Genomic DNA, 19,937 nt, shown 5'->3' with positions numbered 1-19,937 from the left:
TGCTTTGATGATTTTTCTGTATTTAATATTTCTCCACATTTGATATTTAAGAAGATCCTTAAGCTTATATTACTTAAATGCTAAATCCCTCTAGTTAATAAGGCCAAGAACATGGACTTCTGTTTATCCTCCACTGAATGAAGGGTGCTGTAACCTAGGAGAGTACACTTTTCAGAAGTATGCTATAAAGCTCAGTTTTCTACAAGGATGGGAAAGTAAGATAGGCCTTGTTCCTTTGAGTACTGAGGACACCACGATCTTGGTTTGGGAACATTGCAGACAGCAGGACAATCACGGGCTCTCTTTAAATTGTACCAGTGATGCCTGATGCCAGGCAGTCTGCCTGCTGTGGCTGCCTATTTTCGGGGATAATCATTCACTGAAAATACAATGAAAATATTTTCAAAAAATCACTCTCTACAAAAGTTAGTGAGGTTTGCTTGTGGTTTATAAAACACCTCATATTATTGTATCTGGCCAATTTAAAATTAACAATAATAATCAACCAAATGAATAATGTAGAAACTTATTCTTCCATAAAGTCCTCAAAATGGCACCTTGCATAAATTGTTCTCTCTAGTTATCATATCTTTCTACCTAGTTCTTAATGTGATATAAAATTAAAAGTAGAGGTGTTTCTTTAAATGACTTTTTCTCCATTCATGGGAGAAGCTTTCTGTCAATATAGAAATGATGCTTTGAGTTTGAGGGAAAAGAGGGTATTAGAATCATAACACCTTGTACATTTTCTACAATGTCCAAAGTCTAAATTGGTGTCTCATTGCACCATTGTGTTCACAGTGATCAGGCCAAAATATGGAATGATTGAAATTTACTCCATTTTGCCATGAAAAGCAATTACTGGATTTGCTTCTTCCTCTTCATTATTGTATTCCATAAGAAAAAAAGAAGTGTTTATTTATTTGTTTTTGGCCTTTATATTGTTTATTTTTATTAAAATGACATTGAATGACATTGGTTAATGAGATTACATAGGTTTCAATATACATTTCTTTGATATATAATTTTCATATTGCATTGTGTGTCCACCACCAAAGTCAAATCATCTTCTGTTACCTTTATATTTGACCTCCTTTATCATTTACTAACATCTACTTTCCTTCCCTCTCATAACAACCAGACTGTGGTCTATGTCCATGAGTTTTTGTTTGCTTGCTTTCTTATTTCTTCATTTGTTGCTTTCAGATTTAGTACCCACATATCAATAGGATCATATGATTCTTAACTTTTCTGTCAGACTTATTTCACTTAGCATTATATTCTCAAGGTCCATCCATGTTATTGCAAATGGCAGTATTTCATCTTTCTTATGGCTCAGTAGTACTCCATTGTATATATGTAGCATATATTCTTTATCTAATCATCTATCAAAGGACTTTTCAGTTGTTTCCCTGTCTTGACCACTGTGAATAAGGATGCAATGAACATAGGGATGCATTTGTCTTTACCAATAAATGCTTTAATATTTTTTACATACCCAAAAGTGGAGTTGCTGTCTCAGATGTTAACTCTATTTTAATGTTTTGAGGAACCTTTATATTGTTTCCATAGTGGCTGTACAAGTTTACATTCCTATCAGGAATGAGTGAGTGTTCCTTTTTCTCCGCAACCTCTCTACCACTTGTTATTATCTGTCTTGTTATAATAGCCATTTGACAGATGTGAGGTGTTATCTCATTGTAGTTGTATTTGCATTTGTCCACTCTCACCACTCATTCAATTTAGTACTGGAAGTCCTAGCCAGAGCAATCAAGCAAGAAAAAGAAATGAAAGGCATCCAAATTGAGAATTAAGAAGCAAAAGTTTCTTTTTTTTTTTTCAAATGACATGAATGTTTATATAGAAAACTCTAAAGACTCCACAAAAAAACAAAACAAAAAACAAACAAACAAACAAAAAAAAAAAACAGGGGTTAGGGGAAGCTGGGGGAAGGTCAATGGGAAAAAAAAAAGGAGATATATGTACTACTATTTGTAATACTTTAAACAATAAAATAAAATTAAAAAAATAAACAATAAACAAATTCAGTAAAGTTTCAAAATATAAAATTAAAATACAAAAATATACTGCATTCCTATATACTAACAATACAATTTCAGGAAAAGAAAGTAATAAATCATTTTGCAAGTCCAATAAAAAGGATGAAATACCTAGGAATTAACTTAACAAAGGATGTGAAATACATATATATTGAAAGCTACAAAGTATTATTAAAACAGATTGAAAAAGACACAATAGGTTCTGGTGTGGTGGTTGTGCCCTCGGGGTATGACAAAGATTACTCTGACATTTCAAAGTTTGTTCAGGTGGTTGAAGAAGAATATACAGAATTCAGAAAAGGTCCAATGTGCAATGACTCACATTAGCTTGCACCAGAGAATCTCCTGGAAGGCCAGGAAATGACACACCGAGGGGGCAGATTCAACATCATGAAAAAATCCAGTGAGCTCCACAAATAGCAGGCCCAAAGGACTTGTACAGCACTTGGCACAATATAATAAGGGTTGAGTATCACAGTCATTGATCCTGAGGACTGAGCTCACCTACAAACAGGAGGACAACAATCAAGACTCAAATACAACAGGAAAGCCCACACAACCCAAACAGCGACATTCCTAGAGCAACCAGCTCAAAATATCAAGGTAACTATACCAATGGTTCCAACATGGAGGCTACCCCACCAAGACTGTGAGGCATAGCAGTCTTATCCAAAACACAGAAACAAACAAAAAACAACAACAAAGATTGTGAACAAAGGAACAGGCCCAAAATGAAAGCCAGTAGGAATCTCCAGAAAAAGAACTAAATTAAATGCAAGCAAGTGATTTATCACAAACATGAAGTAATGGTTTTTAAAATGCTCACAGGCATGAAAAATAACATAGAAACTATGAAAAAGAACCAGTTGGAAATGAAGAATGACATAGCTAAAATAAAGAATACACTGAAAGAAAGTAAGAGTCATCTAGAAGCAGAGGATAAAATCAGCAAATTAGAAGATAAAGTATAAAAATTCACTCAATCAGAGTAGCAAAAAAAAAAAAAATACTTTAAAAGCATGAGGACAATTTAAGGGATCTTGTGGGACAACACAAAATATAATAACATCTGCAACATAGGGAGAAAAAAGAGAGCAAGGGATAGCGAACCTGTTCGAAGAAATAATGACAGAAGTCTTCCCTATTCTGGTGAAGGAAAAAAGTCACACAAGTTCAGGAAACATAGATTCCCAATCAATATGAACCCAAAAAGGCCCACAAAAAACAAAAATGAACAAAAACAAAACAAAACAAAAACAACAACAAAAACATCATAATTAAAATGACAAGTGTTAAAGACAAAGAGAATATTAAAAGAAGCAAGAGAGACAGTCAATTACCTACAAGAGAATCCCCTTAAGACTTTCAGATGAATTTTCAACAGAAATACTACAGGCCAGAAGAGAATGGCATGAAGTATTCAAAGTAATGAAAAGCAAGGATCTGAAACCAAGACTAATCCAGCAAGGCTATCATTAAAATGAAGGGTGAAAAAAAGTGCTTCCCAGAAATTAATAATAATAATAATAATAATTAATAATAATAATATAAAAACCCAGGGTCCATAACAACCAAAACAACTGAAGGCTCGACAGATGGGAAGTCAGTGCTGGGCTGCCACCCAGCACTGACTGCCGTGGCTGCAAGTGCCCCGACCTGCTGAGGGGGCTGTGGATCAGGCCCAGAGAGAGGCCCGAGGAGAGAGAGGCAGGGTCTGATCTGTAGCCTCCGTAGCAGCTGTTGATCAGCACTTGCCTCTCTCTTTCTCTCAGGGCCTGGCCAGCAGCCATGCCTCTCTTTCTCTGGGGCCTCTGCTGGGGCTGCTGATCAGCCTTGCCTCTCTGATCAGGCCTGTTGATAGGCCCAGAGACGCTGACTGGAATAGAAACTGACCAATCAGAACCAAATCTGGGTGAAGTGCGAGGAGCCAATGGAAGCCTAGGAGATGGAGCTTTTGACGCTGATGGACATAGAAACCAACCAATCAGAACCTAATCTGGGTGAACTGAGAAGGCATAACCTAAGGTGGGGGCTGAGAAGGAGTTTTAAGGGCAACAGCTGTTTGGTGTAAGGTGTAAGAAAGCGGTTAAATTTTTTAATGATCAGTTTAGTAGTATAGTGCATATGGCTGTCTATCAGTCCAGATATAGGGATTATGTATTTTTGTCTGCCAAGAGCATATCCTCCTGATGAAAAAGGCGCCCCCACTCCATTTAAGCAATCCTATCCTATATAATTTATCTATACTACTAAAAGGGTAATATGCTAATTAGTTTGGGTCGACTGGCCATCTTTTGGACTTCTGACTTCCTTCTGGACAAAACAATGGTGGTTGGGGCCAAGGCAGAGGCCATTAGAGGCGATCAGGCTGGCAGGAGAGGGCAGTTTGGGGTGAGATCAGGCCAGCAGGGGAGGGCAGTTGGGGGCAACCAGGTTGGCAGGAGAGGGCAGTTGGAGGCAAGATCAGGCCTGCAGGGGAGGGAAGTTGGGAGCGAGATCAGGCCAGCAGGCAGAGGCAGTTAGGGGCAATCAGGCAGGCAGGCAGGTGAGTGGTTAGGAGCCAGCAGTCCCAGATTGTGGAAAGGCCCACAGGGATTGGGCCTAAACCAGCGGTCAGACATCCCCCAAGGGGTACCTGATTGGAGAGGGTGCAGGCTTGGCTGAGGGAACCCCCCCCCATGCACAAAATTAATTAACAATAATAATAATAATAATAATAATGATAATAATAAAGGCTAAAGTAGTTTATTACCACCAAACCAGCATTGCAAGAAATATTAATGTTACTGCTTTACAAATAATAAGAATGAGACAGAAAGAGAGGAATACAGACATAAAGAATAAAAATAGCAATAAATAAGTACCTATCAATCATAACCTTAAATCCAAATGGATTAGATGTTCCAATAAAAAGACATAGGGTTATTGAATGGATACAAAAACATGACCTGCCCACCAGCTGGCGTGGCTCAGTGGTTGAGCATCGACCTATGAACCAAGAGGTCAAGGTTCGATTCCCGGTCAGGACACATGCTTGGGTTGCGGGCTGGATCCCCAGTGTGGAGCCTGCAGGAAGCAGTCAATCAATGATTCTGTCTCATCATTGATGTTTCTCTCTCTCTCTCCTTCTTCCTTCCTCTCTGAAAGCATATATATATATATATATATATATATATATATATATGTATATGAACAAATAAAATAAAAAACATGACCCAATTATATGCTGTCTACAAAAGACCCACCTCAGAACAAAAGACTCACACAGGATGAAATGGAAGGGTTGGAAAAAAATTATTCAATGCAAATAGAATTTTTAAAAAAAACAGGGATAACAGTTCTTATTTTTGACAAAATAGACTTCAAAACAAAGGCCATAACAACAACAAAAAAGGACACTACATAATACAAAGGGATCTTTCCAACAAGAGGATATATATGCTGGGAAATATATATGTACTCAATATAAGAGAATATCTATCTATCTATCTATCTATCTATCTATCTATATATATAATTAAAACCCAGTGATTGTGACGCCGTAATGAACAAAGACTGGTCACCAGGAGGCTGCATGCTCACCTTGCGGTGCACAGGTGGGCAGGGCTGTGTGTGCGGTGAGGCATGTGTAGGTGGTCGGGGCTGCATGATTTTGTGTTCTGGGCTTCTAGTATATATATATATATATATATATATATATATATATATATATACACACATACACACACACACACACTCTTGTAGGGCTTTAAGGAAGATTTCAACAGCATTACAGTTATTGTAAGGGATTTTAACACCCCACTGACATCACTGGATAGATGTTCCAGACAAAAAAAATCAACAAGTGAACAGCAAGTTTAAATGACACAGTAGATCTAATGGATTTAATTGATAATTACAGAACATTTCATCTTAAAGCTGCAGAATATACATTATTCTCAATTGCACATGGAACATTATCAAAGATAAATTATATGTTATGACACAAAATAAGTGTTTACAAGTTCAAGAAGATTGACATCCAATTAAGCATTTTCTCAAATCACAATGGCATGAAACTAGAAATAAAATAAAATAAAAACACTCAAAAACATCCAAATACACAGAGGCTAAATAGCATGTCATTAAACAATGAATGAGTTACCAATAACATCAAGGAAGAAATCTAAAACTTCTTAGAAACAAATAAAAATGAGCATGCAACACAAAATCTATGGGACTGTGAAAGCAGCCCTGAGAGGGAAGTTCATAACAAGGGAAGTTCACACACACACACACACACACACACACACACACACGAAAAATCACAAATAAATGATCTAACCCTACAACTAAAAGAAATAGAGAGAGAGCAAGAAAAGATCAGAGTGGAAGTAAATGGCTTAAAGATTAAAAGAACAATGCAAAAGATCAATGAAACCAAGATCTGGTTCTTTGAAAAGATAAAGAAGATTGATGAACCTTTGCCAGACTCATCATGAAACAAAGAGAGAGAACCCAAATAAATAAATTCAGAAATGAGAGGTGAAGTAATAACTGACATCACAGAAATGCAAAGGAGTGTAAGAAAATATGATGACCAACTATATTCCAGTAAATTGAGCAACCTGAGCAAAATGGACCAATTCCTAGAAGCACAGAATCTCCTAAAACTCAGTCAGGAAGAATGAGAAAACCTAAAGAAATTGATAACAATTAATAAAATAGAAGCATTAATTTTAAAAAAAAAATGCTCTCAGCAAACAGAAATCGGGGACCAGATGGCTTCGTAGGCGAGTTTTATCAAACATTCAAAGAAGAGCTAACATCTATCCTCCTCAAACTATTTTTAAAAAAATCAACCAAAGGGAAGACTTTCAAGCTCTTTTTACAAGACCAGCATTATCCTAATTCCACACCAATAAAACCACTGCAAAGAAAAAGAATTAGCGGCCAATATCCCTGATGAACATAGATCCTAAAATCTTCAACAAAGTTTTAGCAAATTAGATCCAGCAATACATTATAAAGATCATACACCATGACCAAGTGTGACTTATTCTGGGGATGCAAGGCTGGCACAATATTTGCAAATCAATCAATGATATATCTCATAAACAAATTGAAGGATTAAAATTACATGGTCCTATCAATAGATGCCAAAGACAACATCCAGCACCTATTTTTGTTAAAAACTATCAGCAAGGAGTGAATAAAGAGATCATACCTCAGCATAATTAAGGGCATATCTGACAAACCTATAGCCATCATCATACTCAATGGGCAAAACTGCCCCATTGGTGTGGCTCAGTGGTTGAGTGTTGACCCAGGAATCAAGAGAACACAGATTCAATTACCAGTCATGGTACATGCACCTGTTTCAGTCTCCATACCCAGTAGGGGGCATGCAAGAGGCAGCCAGTTGCTGTTTCTCATCAATATTTATATCTCTCTTTCCCTCTCCTTCCTCTCTCTATGAATTAAAAAAAAAAAAAAAGCTAAAAGTACTTCCCTTAAGAACAGGAACAAAACAAGAATGACCATTTTTATCACTCTTATTCAACATAGTACTTTAAGTCCTATCACAATGATTAGACAAGAAGAAAAAATAAAAGGCATCCAGATTGGAAAGGAAGAAGTAAAAACCACCATTATTCATAGATGACATTATATTGTAGATACAAAACCCTAAAGCCATCAACAAAATCTATTAGATTCAATAAATTAATTCAGCAAAATAGCAGAATACAAAATTAATATCCAAAAATTGATGGCATTTTTATACATCAATAATTAAGTCTCATTTTCCATTAAATCAAATAATATAAGATACCAAGGAATAAACTTAACCAAGGAGGTAAAAGATCTATACTTTAAGAAGTATAGGACATTGAAAAAAGATATAAAGGAAGATATAAACAAGTGGAAGAATATACTGTGTTCATGGATTGTGAGATTTAACATCATTAAAATATCTATACTATCCAAAGCAATCTATAAGTTAAATGCAATCCCTATTAAAATACTAATGGCATGTTTTACAAATCTAGAAAAAATATTCCAAAAATGTATCTGGAACCAAAAAAGACCCTGAGTGGCTGCAGCAAACTTGAGAAAGAATAACAAAGGTGGAGGGATCACAATTCCAGATATCAAACTATACTAGAAAGCCATTGTCATCAAAGTAGCCTGGTACTGGCACATTATCAAACATATAAATCAGTGGAATGGAGAACAGAGACTGAAGAAATAGACTCATGCCATTATGGTCAATTAATATTTGACAAAGGAGGCAAGAGCATACAGCAAAGTAAAGACCATATATTTAATAAATGGTGTTGGAAAAATTGAACAAGTCCATGCCAAAATATGCAACTAGACCACCAACTTATAACATAAACAAGAATAAATTCAAAGTAAAAGAAAGACTTAAATGTAAGTTGTAAAAACCATAAAAATCATAGAAGAAAACATAGGCAGTAAAATCTCAGACACCACAAGTAGAAGAATTTTATCTGTTACATCTCCTATGGCAAGAGAAACAAAGGAAAAAATAAACAAATAGATCTACACCTATCTAAAATGCTTCTGCACCACAAAATAAATGATCATAAAAATGAAAAGGGAACCCACTACAATGAGAGAACATATTTGCCAATGATACATTTAATAAGGAGTTAATTTCCAAAATGTATAAAGAACTCATACAACTCAACTAAAGAAGACAATCCAATTAAAAAATGGGCAAAGATTTGAATAGACACTTATCCAAAGAGGACATATGGATGTCCAATAGACATATGAAAAAATGCTCACTGATACTAATGATCAGAGAGATGCAAATTGGAACTACAATGAGGTATCACCTCACTCCCACCAGAATAGCTGCCATCAATAAACCAACAAAGGACAAGTGCTTGTGAGAATGTGGAGCAAAGTGAGCCCTGGTGCACTGCTGGTGGCAATGCAGACTGGTGCAGCCACTGTGGAGAACAGTATGGAGTTTCCTAAAATAATTTAAAAATGGAACTGTTTTATGATCCAGTGATTCAACTTCTGGGAATATATCCTAAGAATCCTAAAATATATCTGGAATAATCTATGCATCCCTATGTTTGTGCCAGTGTTAATTACAATAGCTAAGATTTGGAAATAACCCAAGTGTCCATCAGTAGATGAGTGGATAAAAAAAGCTGTGGTACATTTATATCAGAAAAAAAGGATCACTTACCCTTTGAGATAGCATGGAGAGACCTGGAGAGTATTATGCTGAGCAAAATAAGCCAGTCAGAAAAAGAGAGATATCACATGATCTTACTTATATGTGGACTCTAATAAACAAAATAAGCTGACAAAGAAAATAATTCCAGAGGTATGACTGCATGGAATAGACTGACAGATCTCAGAGGGGAAAGGGAAGAGATTAATCAAAGAACTTACATGCATATATTCATAGCCCATAGACACAGACAATAGTGTGGTAAAGGCCTAGGGTAAGGTAGAGTCTAGGAGAGAGGCAAAGAGAGGAAAATGGGCAACATCTATAATACTATCACCAATATATATAAATAGATAGATAGATGGATAGATAGATTAAAAGTTTGCCTGAAAAAAGACACAATGAAATGAAAATATATTCTATGTTCATGGATTGGAAAAATCAGCATAGTTAAAATGTCCATATTTCTCAAATCAATATACAGATTTAATGAAATCTTCCTCAAAATCCCAAAGACAAAGTCAGAGAGAGATAAATATCAGATGATCTCACTCATTTGTGGAATATAATGAACAATATAAACTAATGAACAAAAACAGAACCAGAGACATAGACACATCAAACAGATTGTGCAATTTATGAAAAAAAGAGACTCATGTAATACTTTAAACCAGGCATCCTCAAACTACGGCCCGCGGGCCACATGTGGGTGTTTTTGCCATTTTGTTTTTTTTTACTTCAAAATAATATATGTGCAGTGTGCATAGGAATTTGTTCATAGTTTTTTTTAACCTATAGTCCGGCCCTCCAACAATCTGAAGGACAGTGAACTGGCCCCCCGTTTAAAAAGTTTGAGGGCCCCTGCTTTAAACAATAAAGAATTAGAGATATTTTTCCATCCCTTCACTTTCAGTCTGTGTGAATCTCTTGTTCTGAGGTGGGTCTCTTGTAGACACCATATATATGGGTCATGTGTTTTGTTTTGTTTTATTTTTTTTATCCATTTAGCCACTCAATGTATTTTGAGTGGAGCATTTAGTCCATTTACATTTAAAGTTATTATTGACTAGAGGCCTGGTGCACGAATTCATGCATGGGTGGGGTCTAGCTGGCCCATCCCAATGGGGGCCCATTGGGCCGGGCCAGCAGGGGGGAGGGGCAGCTGGTGGTTGGCCGACTGGCCCCACCACCAATCGGGGTGTTAGAGGCCGATTGGGGCCTGGGCTGGTCAGGGAGGAGGGGCGATCAGGGCTCGGATCAGGCTGGTTGGCTGCCACAGTGCACGTCATAGCCATCAGTTATTCTGGTCATTCCGCTGTTCTGGTCGCTGGGCTTTTATATATATATAGATAGGTACTTGTTTCTAGCCATTTTTATTTTTTGTGCCTGTGTTGCTTCTCCCATTTTTATTTATTCTTTTTACACCAGTCCCTTTAGCATTTCTTGCATTGCTAGCTTGGTAGTGATAAACTCCCTTAGCCTTTTTTTGTCTGTGAAGCTCCTTATTTCCCCTTCAATTTTGAATGATAGCCTTTCTGGATAGAGTATTCTTGTATTCAGTCCCTTGCTTTGCATCACTTTGTAAACTTCCTTCCATTCCTTTTTGGCCTGATGTGTTTCTGTTGAGAAATCATTTGATAATCTAATGGGAGATCCCTTGTATGTAACTTTCTGTCTCTCTCTTGCAGCCTTTAATATTCTTTCTTTGTCCTGAACATTTGCCATCATAATTATGACATCTTGGTGTGGGTCTTTTCAGGTTCATCTTGTTTGGGATTCTCTGTGCTTGTGTGATTTTTTTCTTCCCACATCAGGGAAGTTTTCTGACATTATTTCTTCAAAAAGATTTTCTAACGCTTGTTCCTCTCCCTGTTGTTCTGGAACCCCTATTATTCATATGTTGCTTCCTTTCATGTTGTCCCAAAGCTCCCTTAGGCTCTCCTCCTGTCTTTTAATTTTTTTCTCTAATTGCAGTTCAGTTTGGGAGTGTTCTGCTTCCCTGTCTTCTAATTCGTTAATTTGGTCCTCCACTTCTCCTAGTCTACTGTTGAAACTTTCCATTGTGTTTTTTATTGCAGCTATATCACTCTTTATTTCTTCTTGGTTCTTACATAAGTTGTTGATTTTTTTCATCCATCTGGTTTATGAAATGTATGACCCTTACTCTGAATTCTTTTTATGACATATTGCATGCCTCCATTTCACTAGCTGCTTTCCTGGTGATTCCTCCTTTTCTTTCCTTTGGGGATTTTTGTGTCTACCCATTTTTGCTCTCACCAAAGGATCTAGGTGTCCAATCTTGCAGGGGCTGCTACTCGGGTGACATTGGCTCCCCAGTGGCGGCTCCTCCTTGGGTGATTGTGGCAGCAGCTACTCCTCAGTTGGTGGCAGCTCCTCTGGTGGGTGCTGCTCACAGCAGTGGTGGCTCCACTGGCTGGCAGGGGCAGGTTGCTCGTACAATTGCTGCTCCTTGGAAAGGGGTTGATTGCTCACAAGGCTGCTGCTCCTCGGATGCACCAAAAAAATTAAGATACCTAGGAATAAACTTAACTAAGGAGGCAAAAGACCTGTACTCAGAAAACTACAGGACACTGAAAATAGAGATAGAGGAAGACATAAACAGATGGAAGAACATACTGTGTTCATGGACTGGTAGAATCAACATCATTAAAATGTCCATAATACCCAAAGCAATCTATAGATTCAATGCACTCCCCATTAAAATACCAATGGCATATTTCACAGACCTAGAACAAACTCTCCAAAATTTCATCTGGAATTAAAAAGACCCTGAATAGCTGCAGCAATCCTGAGAAAAAAGAGGGAACTCAATACCAGATATCAAGCTGTATTACAAAGCCAACATTCTCAAAACTGCCTGGTACTGGAACAAGAACAGACATATAGATCAATGGAATAGAATAGAGAACCCAAAACTGCCATGCTTAATCAATATTTGACAAAGGAGGTAAGAACATACAATGGAGTCAAGACAGTCTCTTTAATAAATGGTGTTGGGAAAATTGGACAGACACATGAAAAAAAAAAGAAAGAAAGAAAGAAACTAGACCACCTACTTATACCACACACAAAAATAAACTCAAAATGGATAAAGGACTTAAATATAAGATGGGAAACCATAAAAATATTAGAGGAATCCACAGGCAGTAAAATCTCAGACATATGCCAAAGTAATATCTTCACTGACACAGCAATGGAAACTAAATAGAAAATAAACAAAAGGGACTACATCAAAATAAAACGCTTCTTTACAGCAAAAGAAACCATCAACAAAACAACAAGAAAGCCCCCTGCATGAGAGAACATATTTGCCAATGTTATCACTGATAAGGGTTTAATCTCCAACATTTACAGGGAACTCATACAACTTAACAAAAGAAAGATAAACAACCCAATCAAAAAATGGGCAATGGACCTAAATAGATACTTTTTGAAAGAGAACATAAGGAAGGCAATGAGACATATGAAAACATGCTCAAAGTCACTAATCATCTGAGAGATGCAAATCAAAATGACAATGCGGTATCATATCACACCTGTCAGAATGGATATCATCAACAAATCAACAAATGACAAGTGCTATGGAGGATGTGGAGAAAAAGGAACCCTTGTACACTGCTGGTGGGAGTGCAGATTGATGCAGCCACTGTGGAGAACAGTATGGAGTTTCCTCAAAAAACTAAAAATGAAACTCCCATTTGACCCACTGATCCCACTTCTAGGAATATATCCCAAGAAACTAGAAATACAAATCAGAAAGGATACATGCACCCCTATGTTCATAGCAGTACAATTTATCATAGCTAAGATTTGGAAACAGCCTAAGTGCCCATCAGCAGATGAGTATATTAAAAAAGTGTGGTACATCTACACAATGGAATACTACACTACAGTAAAAAAGAAGTAATTTTTACCATTTGCAACAGTATGATTAGAACTGGAGAGCATTATGCTAAGTGAAATAAACCAGTCAGAGAAAGATAACTATCACATGATCTCACTCATTTGTGGAGTATAATGAACAACATAAACTGATGAACAGAAACAGATCCAGAACAGAGAGGCGTCGATCAGACCATCAAACCTCAGAAGGAAGGTGGGTGGGGGGTAAAGGGGAGAGATCAACCAAAGGACTTGTATGCATGCATATAAGCCTAACCAAAGACACAGACACCAGGTGGTTGATTGGTGGGGTGGGGGGGGGGGGAAATGAGAGAATAAGGACACATATGTTATACCTTAATTAATAAAGAAAAAAATAAAAAGTTACATGACAGTAAAAAAAAGGAATTAAAAAAACCCAAATGGTATTTTTTAAAGAAATAGAACAAAAAATAATCAGATCTTTATGGAACCCCCAAAAGACCAAGCGATCCTAGCAGAAATGAACAAAGCCAGAGGTATCACACTCCCTGACTTCAAATTATACTACAAAGCAATGATAATCAAAACAGCATAGTATTGGGAAAATATTAATAATAATAATAAAATAGATGCCCAGACCAATGGGACAGAATTGAGAACCCAGAAATAAACCCACATGTATATGGGCAAATAATTTTTGACAAGTGGCCAAAACATACTACAGAGAAATGAAAGCCTCTTCAATAAATGGTGCTGGGGAAATTGTAAAGCCACACGCAAAAGAATGAACCCAAACTGCACTTTGTCCCCATATACAAAAATTAACTCAAAAATTAAATCAAAGACCTAAATATAAGACCTGAAACAGTAAATTACATAGAAGAAAACATTGGTACTAAAGGTATGGACTGTGGTCTTAGAGAAGATTTTATGAATTTGACTCCAAAGTCGAGGGGAGTAAAAGCAAAAATAAATTAATGAAACTATACCAAATAAAAAGGTTATGCACAGCAAAAGAAACTGCCAACAAAGCAAAAAGAAAACCAACCAAATGGGAGAAGATATTTGCAAACAGCAGATTTGACAAGGGATTAATATCCAAAATATATAAGGAACTCATGCAACTTAACACTAAACACAATCAATCCAATTAAAAAATGGGTAGAAGACCTAAACAGATACCTCTTCCCAAAAGATACAAATGGCCAACAAACATATGAAAATCTGCTCAACTTCACTAGGTATGAAGAAGAGTTTATTTCTAGGTGAAGTAGTTTTTGTTCAGAGAATATTTTGTTCAATAAAAACCAACACTTTCATCCAGTGGCCTCACTCTGCCTCCCCTTTGACAGCTATCTATATTTTCCATGTATCCATGCCTGTTTCTATTTTGTTTGTCAGCTTATTTTATTCATTAGATTCCAAGTATAAGTGAGGTCATATATGTGTTTCACCAACTGTCTTATTTCACTTAGCAAAACAATCTTCAGGTCCATCCATGATGTCCCAAAAAGTAAGACTCCCCTGTTTTTTATGGCTGCATAGTATTCCATTGTGTAAATGTACCACAGCATTTTTTATTCACTCTTCTAGTGATGGTCACTTGGGTTGTTTCCAGATCTTGATTATTGTCAATTAAGCTGCTATGAACATTTGGGTACATATATTGAAAGAATGTGAAGGGACCAGCCAAAGAATATATATGCATAACCCATAGATATAGATAACATTGTGGTGATGGTCAGAGGGTAGAGGGGATGAGGGCAAAGGGGATGAGGGAAAAGGGGATGATGGGAAAATAGGAGACATTGGGGACATCTTTAATGATGTCAACAATAAAAATAAAGTAACATAAATACATAAATGAATGAATAAATAAAAGTAAAATATGTTTAAGGGGAGAAATATTTTTATTATTTTTTTATTGATTTCAGAGAGGAAGGGAGAGGGGAAAGACAGATAGAAAGAGCAATAATGAGAGAGAATCATTGATTGGCTGCCTCCTGCATGCCCCCTACTAGGGATTGAGCCCGCAACCTGGGCATGTGCCCTTGACCAGAAACAAACCCGGAACCCTTCAGTCTGCAGGCCAACACTCTTATCTACTGAGCCAAACTGGCTAGGGCAACATTTTCAATGTAAGTGTTTGTAACATATATTTTTATAAATGCTATAATTTCTTCTTTTTTAGAAAAATTAAGTTACAAATTAATTTGCTTTTTAAAAATTGCTACTAAAAGAAAGGCATAAATTCAATAGAACTAAGATGTACTCTTACATAAAGTAATAACTAACAATTCAAAGAATAAGCTTTATATCCTCATCTTCACCCCACCCTCCAGAGTTTCATAATCATGGCATTTCAATAACCCAGTATGAATATGGAATCATTAAGTAATGGAGAATACATTACATGGGCAAAAGTAGGGATACAGCTGTTAGCATGAAAAAAATAGTAATACAAGAATAAATAATAATATAAGAATAAACTGTGTGTTTTGCTTATTCATTACTATAAACCTACTTTTGCCTAGTCCTACATACAAAGTGGTAGACAGAACAGTAGGATATAAACTTAGAGCGATAAGTTTCAACTTAGTTTAGCCATAATTCAGTGAATAAACATAGATCATTCATTGAAAATCCTTGTGCCTCAATTTCCACATCTTTAATAGAATCCTCCTACTTAATAATAGAGTAATATGCAAATTGACCGCACCTTGCTATGCCTAAGCCACGCCCACCAACCAAGCCACGCCCACCAGCCAATCAGGAGCAAATATGCAAATAAACCCAACCAAGATGGCTACAGCCACTGAGAGCGGGAGGGAGGCTTGGGTTTCTGCGGTAACAAAAGAAGACATCCTGTTGCCGGCCTAAGCCTCCACTCAAGGCTACAAGGTTTCAATTATAGAAGGTGAATTAACTCCAACAGAAATGGCTGCTGGCTGCAGAGCGAGCAGCAGGCTTGGCTTTGCTCCAGGCTACAAGGTTTCAATTGTAGAAGGTAAATAAATTCCAGATACCAGGGCCTCCTCTTTGGTTGCCAGGGGGTGTGGCCGGCCTGCAAACCACCACAGGCCCCTCGCTCAAGCCGCCCCATGCCCCAAGGGAACCCCTACACTTCAGGGCAAACCAGTCAGCCCCCACCCATGCACCAGGCCTCTGTCCTATCTAATAAAAGAGTAATATGCAGATTGACCATCACTGCAACACACACTATAGCTGCCCCCATGTGGTCAAAGATCCTGCCCCCATGTGGACACAAGATGGCCACCACAAGATGGCCAGCAGGGGAGGCCAGTTGGGAGGCACCAGGCCTGCAAGGGAGGGCAGTTGGAGGCAATCAACCCTGCAGGTTAGGGCAGTTAGGGGTGACCAGGCCGGCAGAGGAGAGAAGTTGGGGGCAAACAGACTGGCTGGGGAGCAGTTAGGCATCAATCAGGCAGGCAGCGGAGTGGTTAGGGGGTGATCAGGCTGGCAGGCAGAAGCAGTTAGGGGCAATCAGGAAGGCAGGCAGGTGATCAGTTGGGAACCAGCAGTCCTGGATTGTGAGAGGGATGTCCGGGATTGGGCCTAAACGGGCAGTTGGACATCCCTCGAGGGGTCCCAGATTGGAGAGGGTACAGGCTGGGCTGAGGGACATGCCCCCCTCCGTGCACAAATTTCGTGCACCGGGCGTCTAGTCTTACATAATAATAGACAAATATGCAAATTGACCGCACCTTCGCTACACCCAAGCCATGCCCACCAACCAATCAGGACGAGTATGCAAATTACACCAACAAAGATGGCGGCTAATTTGCATATCAAGACAGCGTAGAAAGAAGCCAAGAGCTGCAGAAGGGAGCAAAGCTGCGGAGAAGCAAGAAAGCCAGGGGGAGGAGAAGGGTGGAGCGGAAGCGGGACCAGGAGAGAAGGAAGGAGAGCAGGCAGGCTGGTGGAGAAGGCGGGGCAGGGGAGAAGGGAGGAGCGCAGGCGGGGCTGGGGGAGAAGGGAGGAGATCAGGCAGGGTGGGGTAGAGTGCAGCAGGAAACCCTATTGCAGGATTTTTCCTGCAACGGGAACTCTAGTATATAATAAAAGGTAATATGCAAATGGACCTTACAGTGGACGACTGGTTGCTATGATGTACACTGACCACCAGGGGGCAGACACTCAATGCAGGAGCTCCCCCTGGTGGTCAGTGCGCTCCCACAGGGGGAGCGCCGCTCAGCCAGAAGCTGGGCTCACAGCTGTTGAGCACAGTAGTGGTGGTAGGAGCCTCTCTCACCTCTGCAGCAGCACTAAGGATGTCCGACTGCCTAGGCCATCAGTTGACAACCCCCAAGGTCTCCCGGACTGCCAGAGGGTGCAGGCTGGGCTGAGAGACCCCCCTGAGTGCACAAATTTCATGCCCCAGGCTTCTAGTTAATTATAAAACAGTTCATTCTCTACAGAAATGATGTGCCAACCATCAAGATAATGAGCTCACATATGGATTATAGCCACTATGGAGATGAACACTTTAGAACCACCTAAGGCACTTTTTAAAATGCAGAATCCCAGTTTCTAGCCTCAGAGATTATTTGTATTCAGTACTTGGGAAGCAAGGGGAGTAGCAAGACATGATCTGTAAATCTGAATTTTCACTAAATACCCAGATGATTGTGAAGCAGGTTACCTAAGGGCCCCATCCAGATTAAGTGCTCTAATACAATATATAAGAGAACAAAATACATAACTTTTCTGACATTATTCTTCAAATATATATTTCATGTAGCCAAAATATTTTGTTTTCAGTTTATCATAGAACATAGTTTTCATTGTAAAGTATGCTTAATAATAAAGAGTTAAATTGTAATTAAAAAAAAAAAAAAAACAACTCTTAGGACTTAGACAATCTAGAATTCATACTGAAACTGTTTCAACATATGAACCTGTTTTGTTTTATTTTTTTGTACCAAGTTACTTTAAATAAGTTTACAGCCCAAGGCAATTAGTGTGTTAGAGTTTTAACTAGAGGCCTGGTGCATGAAATTTATGCACTCAGGTGTGGGGAAGGGTCTCTCAGCCTGACCTGCGCCCTTTCGGAGTCCTGGAGCCCTGTGATTGATCACCCCCACAGAGGGAGGCCCGCCCACCCATCACAGCCCGCTGGTTGGTGGCCTGGGCCTCCCTCTGTGGGGCAATCATGGGGCGATGGCTGGGCCTCTGACCAATCACATTGCACCCACCTTGGCTGGCTGGGCACCAGTGAGTGTCATTTCATGGTCGTCTGGATGGTCATTCCACTGTTCGGCCGTTCGGTCGATTTGCGTATTATGCTTTTATTATTATAGATATTTAAAGAAATTATGATACAAGTGAGATGTGTAGAAACTTGTGGCAAAAATTAAAATCTAGAAACAAATGAATTCCAGACAATTTATTGACATTCGATTTTATACACACTAATAAAAAGTTTTGCTCACTAAAGAAAATTATAGTTATTAAATTTTTATGACAGTATACTTTAAATTAGGGCATTTTTGAAAAGTTTTATCATAGTTTAACCTAAGTTATTAATAACCAAAACCTATCGCTTCACACATCACTCCTAGAAATAAGGTGATAAAAAAAAATGGTATAGTGAAGTATGGACATGTAATGTCTCAAAGAAAGCCTCCTATCGCATGGCTTGCACTTTGTCTTTGCAGTATTATAGTTGGCACTTTCATCAGGAAATTAGCAGAATATACAGAAAACCTAACAGAAGAACTCAAGGGCAAAAGTTGTTTAAAATGTATCAGAACAATGGAAATAAAGAGTAACGATATATTACAACCAGCTGTAATACTCTTCTACATCAGGCCAATGAATTATTTTGTAATTCAATGAAGTCCAATAATAAGAAAGTAATTCTCTGTTTTGCTATAAAAATTGGACTAGAAATAAACATAAAATTATTTTAAATGTATAAAGTCAGGGACCAAAGGCCTGTACATATAATTTACTTACAAGTAAAAAAAATAGATTAGCATGAGATCTGATGAGAATGCTTAAAAGTTCATACAAACCCAGACTTGGGGAAAGTTTGGGAAGGAGATGCCTCCCCTTCCTTTCATCTCTGCATCCACAAACACGAGCAGGAGCATGTGACAATAGAGAGCCTGGCTCACTGCTGCAACCTAGGGATGCGTGATATTAAGATAGCACTACCTTCAAGGAAGGGATAGATAGGACTGAAACTTGTTATGAAGGCAGACAGTAATTGGACACTCTGTATCCCATGAGTTTGCTGCAGTTTGGAATGGGTAGAAGAGCCTGGGGTGTCAGGAGAATGCATCACTTGGATTCAGTGAATGACAGAGCCACAGCAGTGGTGGACTCTGGAAGCCCGGGGAGGGGGTGCCCCAGCTGAAAGATGCTGCCCTGAGGAGAAGGAAGCAGCACTTGGCCCAATGCGAGTCATATTTGAGGGGGATTGTAACTTGGAGACCCACGGAATGGGTGACTACACCTAAAAGCAGTATCAAGAAAGGGGCTAGACAAATGTGTGGAAAATAATTCAATCAAGCCAAGGTCTGCCAGTCATACCTTGAAGGGCTTCCTGTGGCATCATTGGAGGCATGACAGCGTTGAGACAGGTGTTAGCACAGACAGGAAGCTACCAAATCAACTTGTTGGAAGGGTGGGAAAATGGCAGGAGCTTCTACATAAAGAGAACTAGTTATTCCCTGACACTGAACATCACAGCAGCAAGAAAGCACAAGAGCCTCATGAGATTTTTGGTGCCTGGAAAGTCTCCTGAACTTCCTCCTGCTTAATTCCCA

Source organism: Eptesicus fuscus, chromosome 11 (assembly GCF_027574615.1).
Source record: "Eptesicus fuscus isolate TK198812 chromosome 11, DD_ASM_mEF_20220401, whole genome shotgun sequence".
Classification (NCBI taxonomy): Eukaryota; Metazoa; Chordata; class Mammalia; order Chiroptera; family Vespertilionidae; genus Eptesicus; species Eptesicus fuscus.
This window is presented reverse-complemented; position numbering follows the sequence as displayed.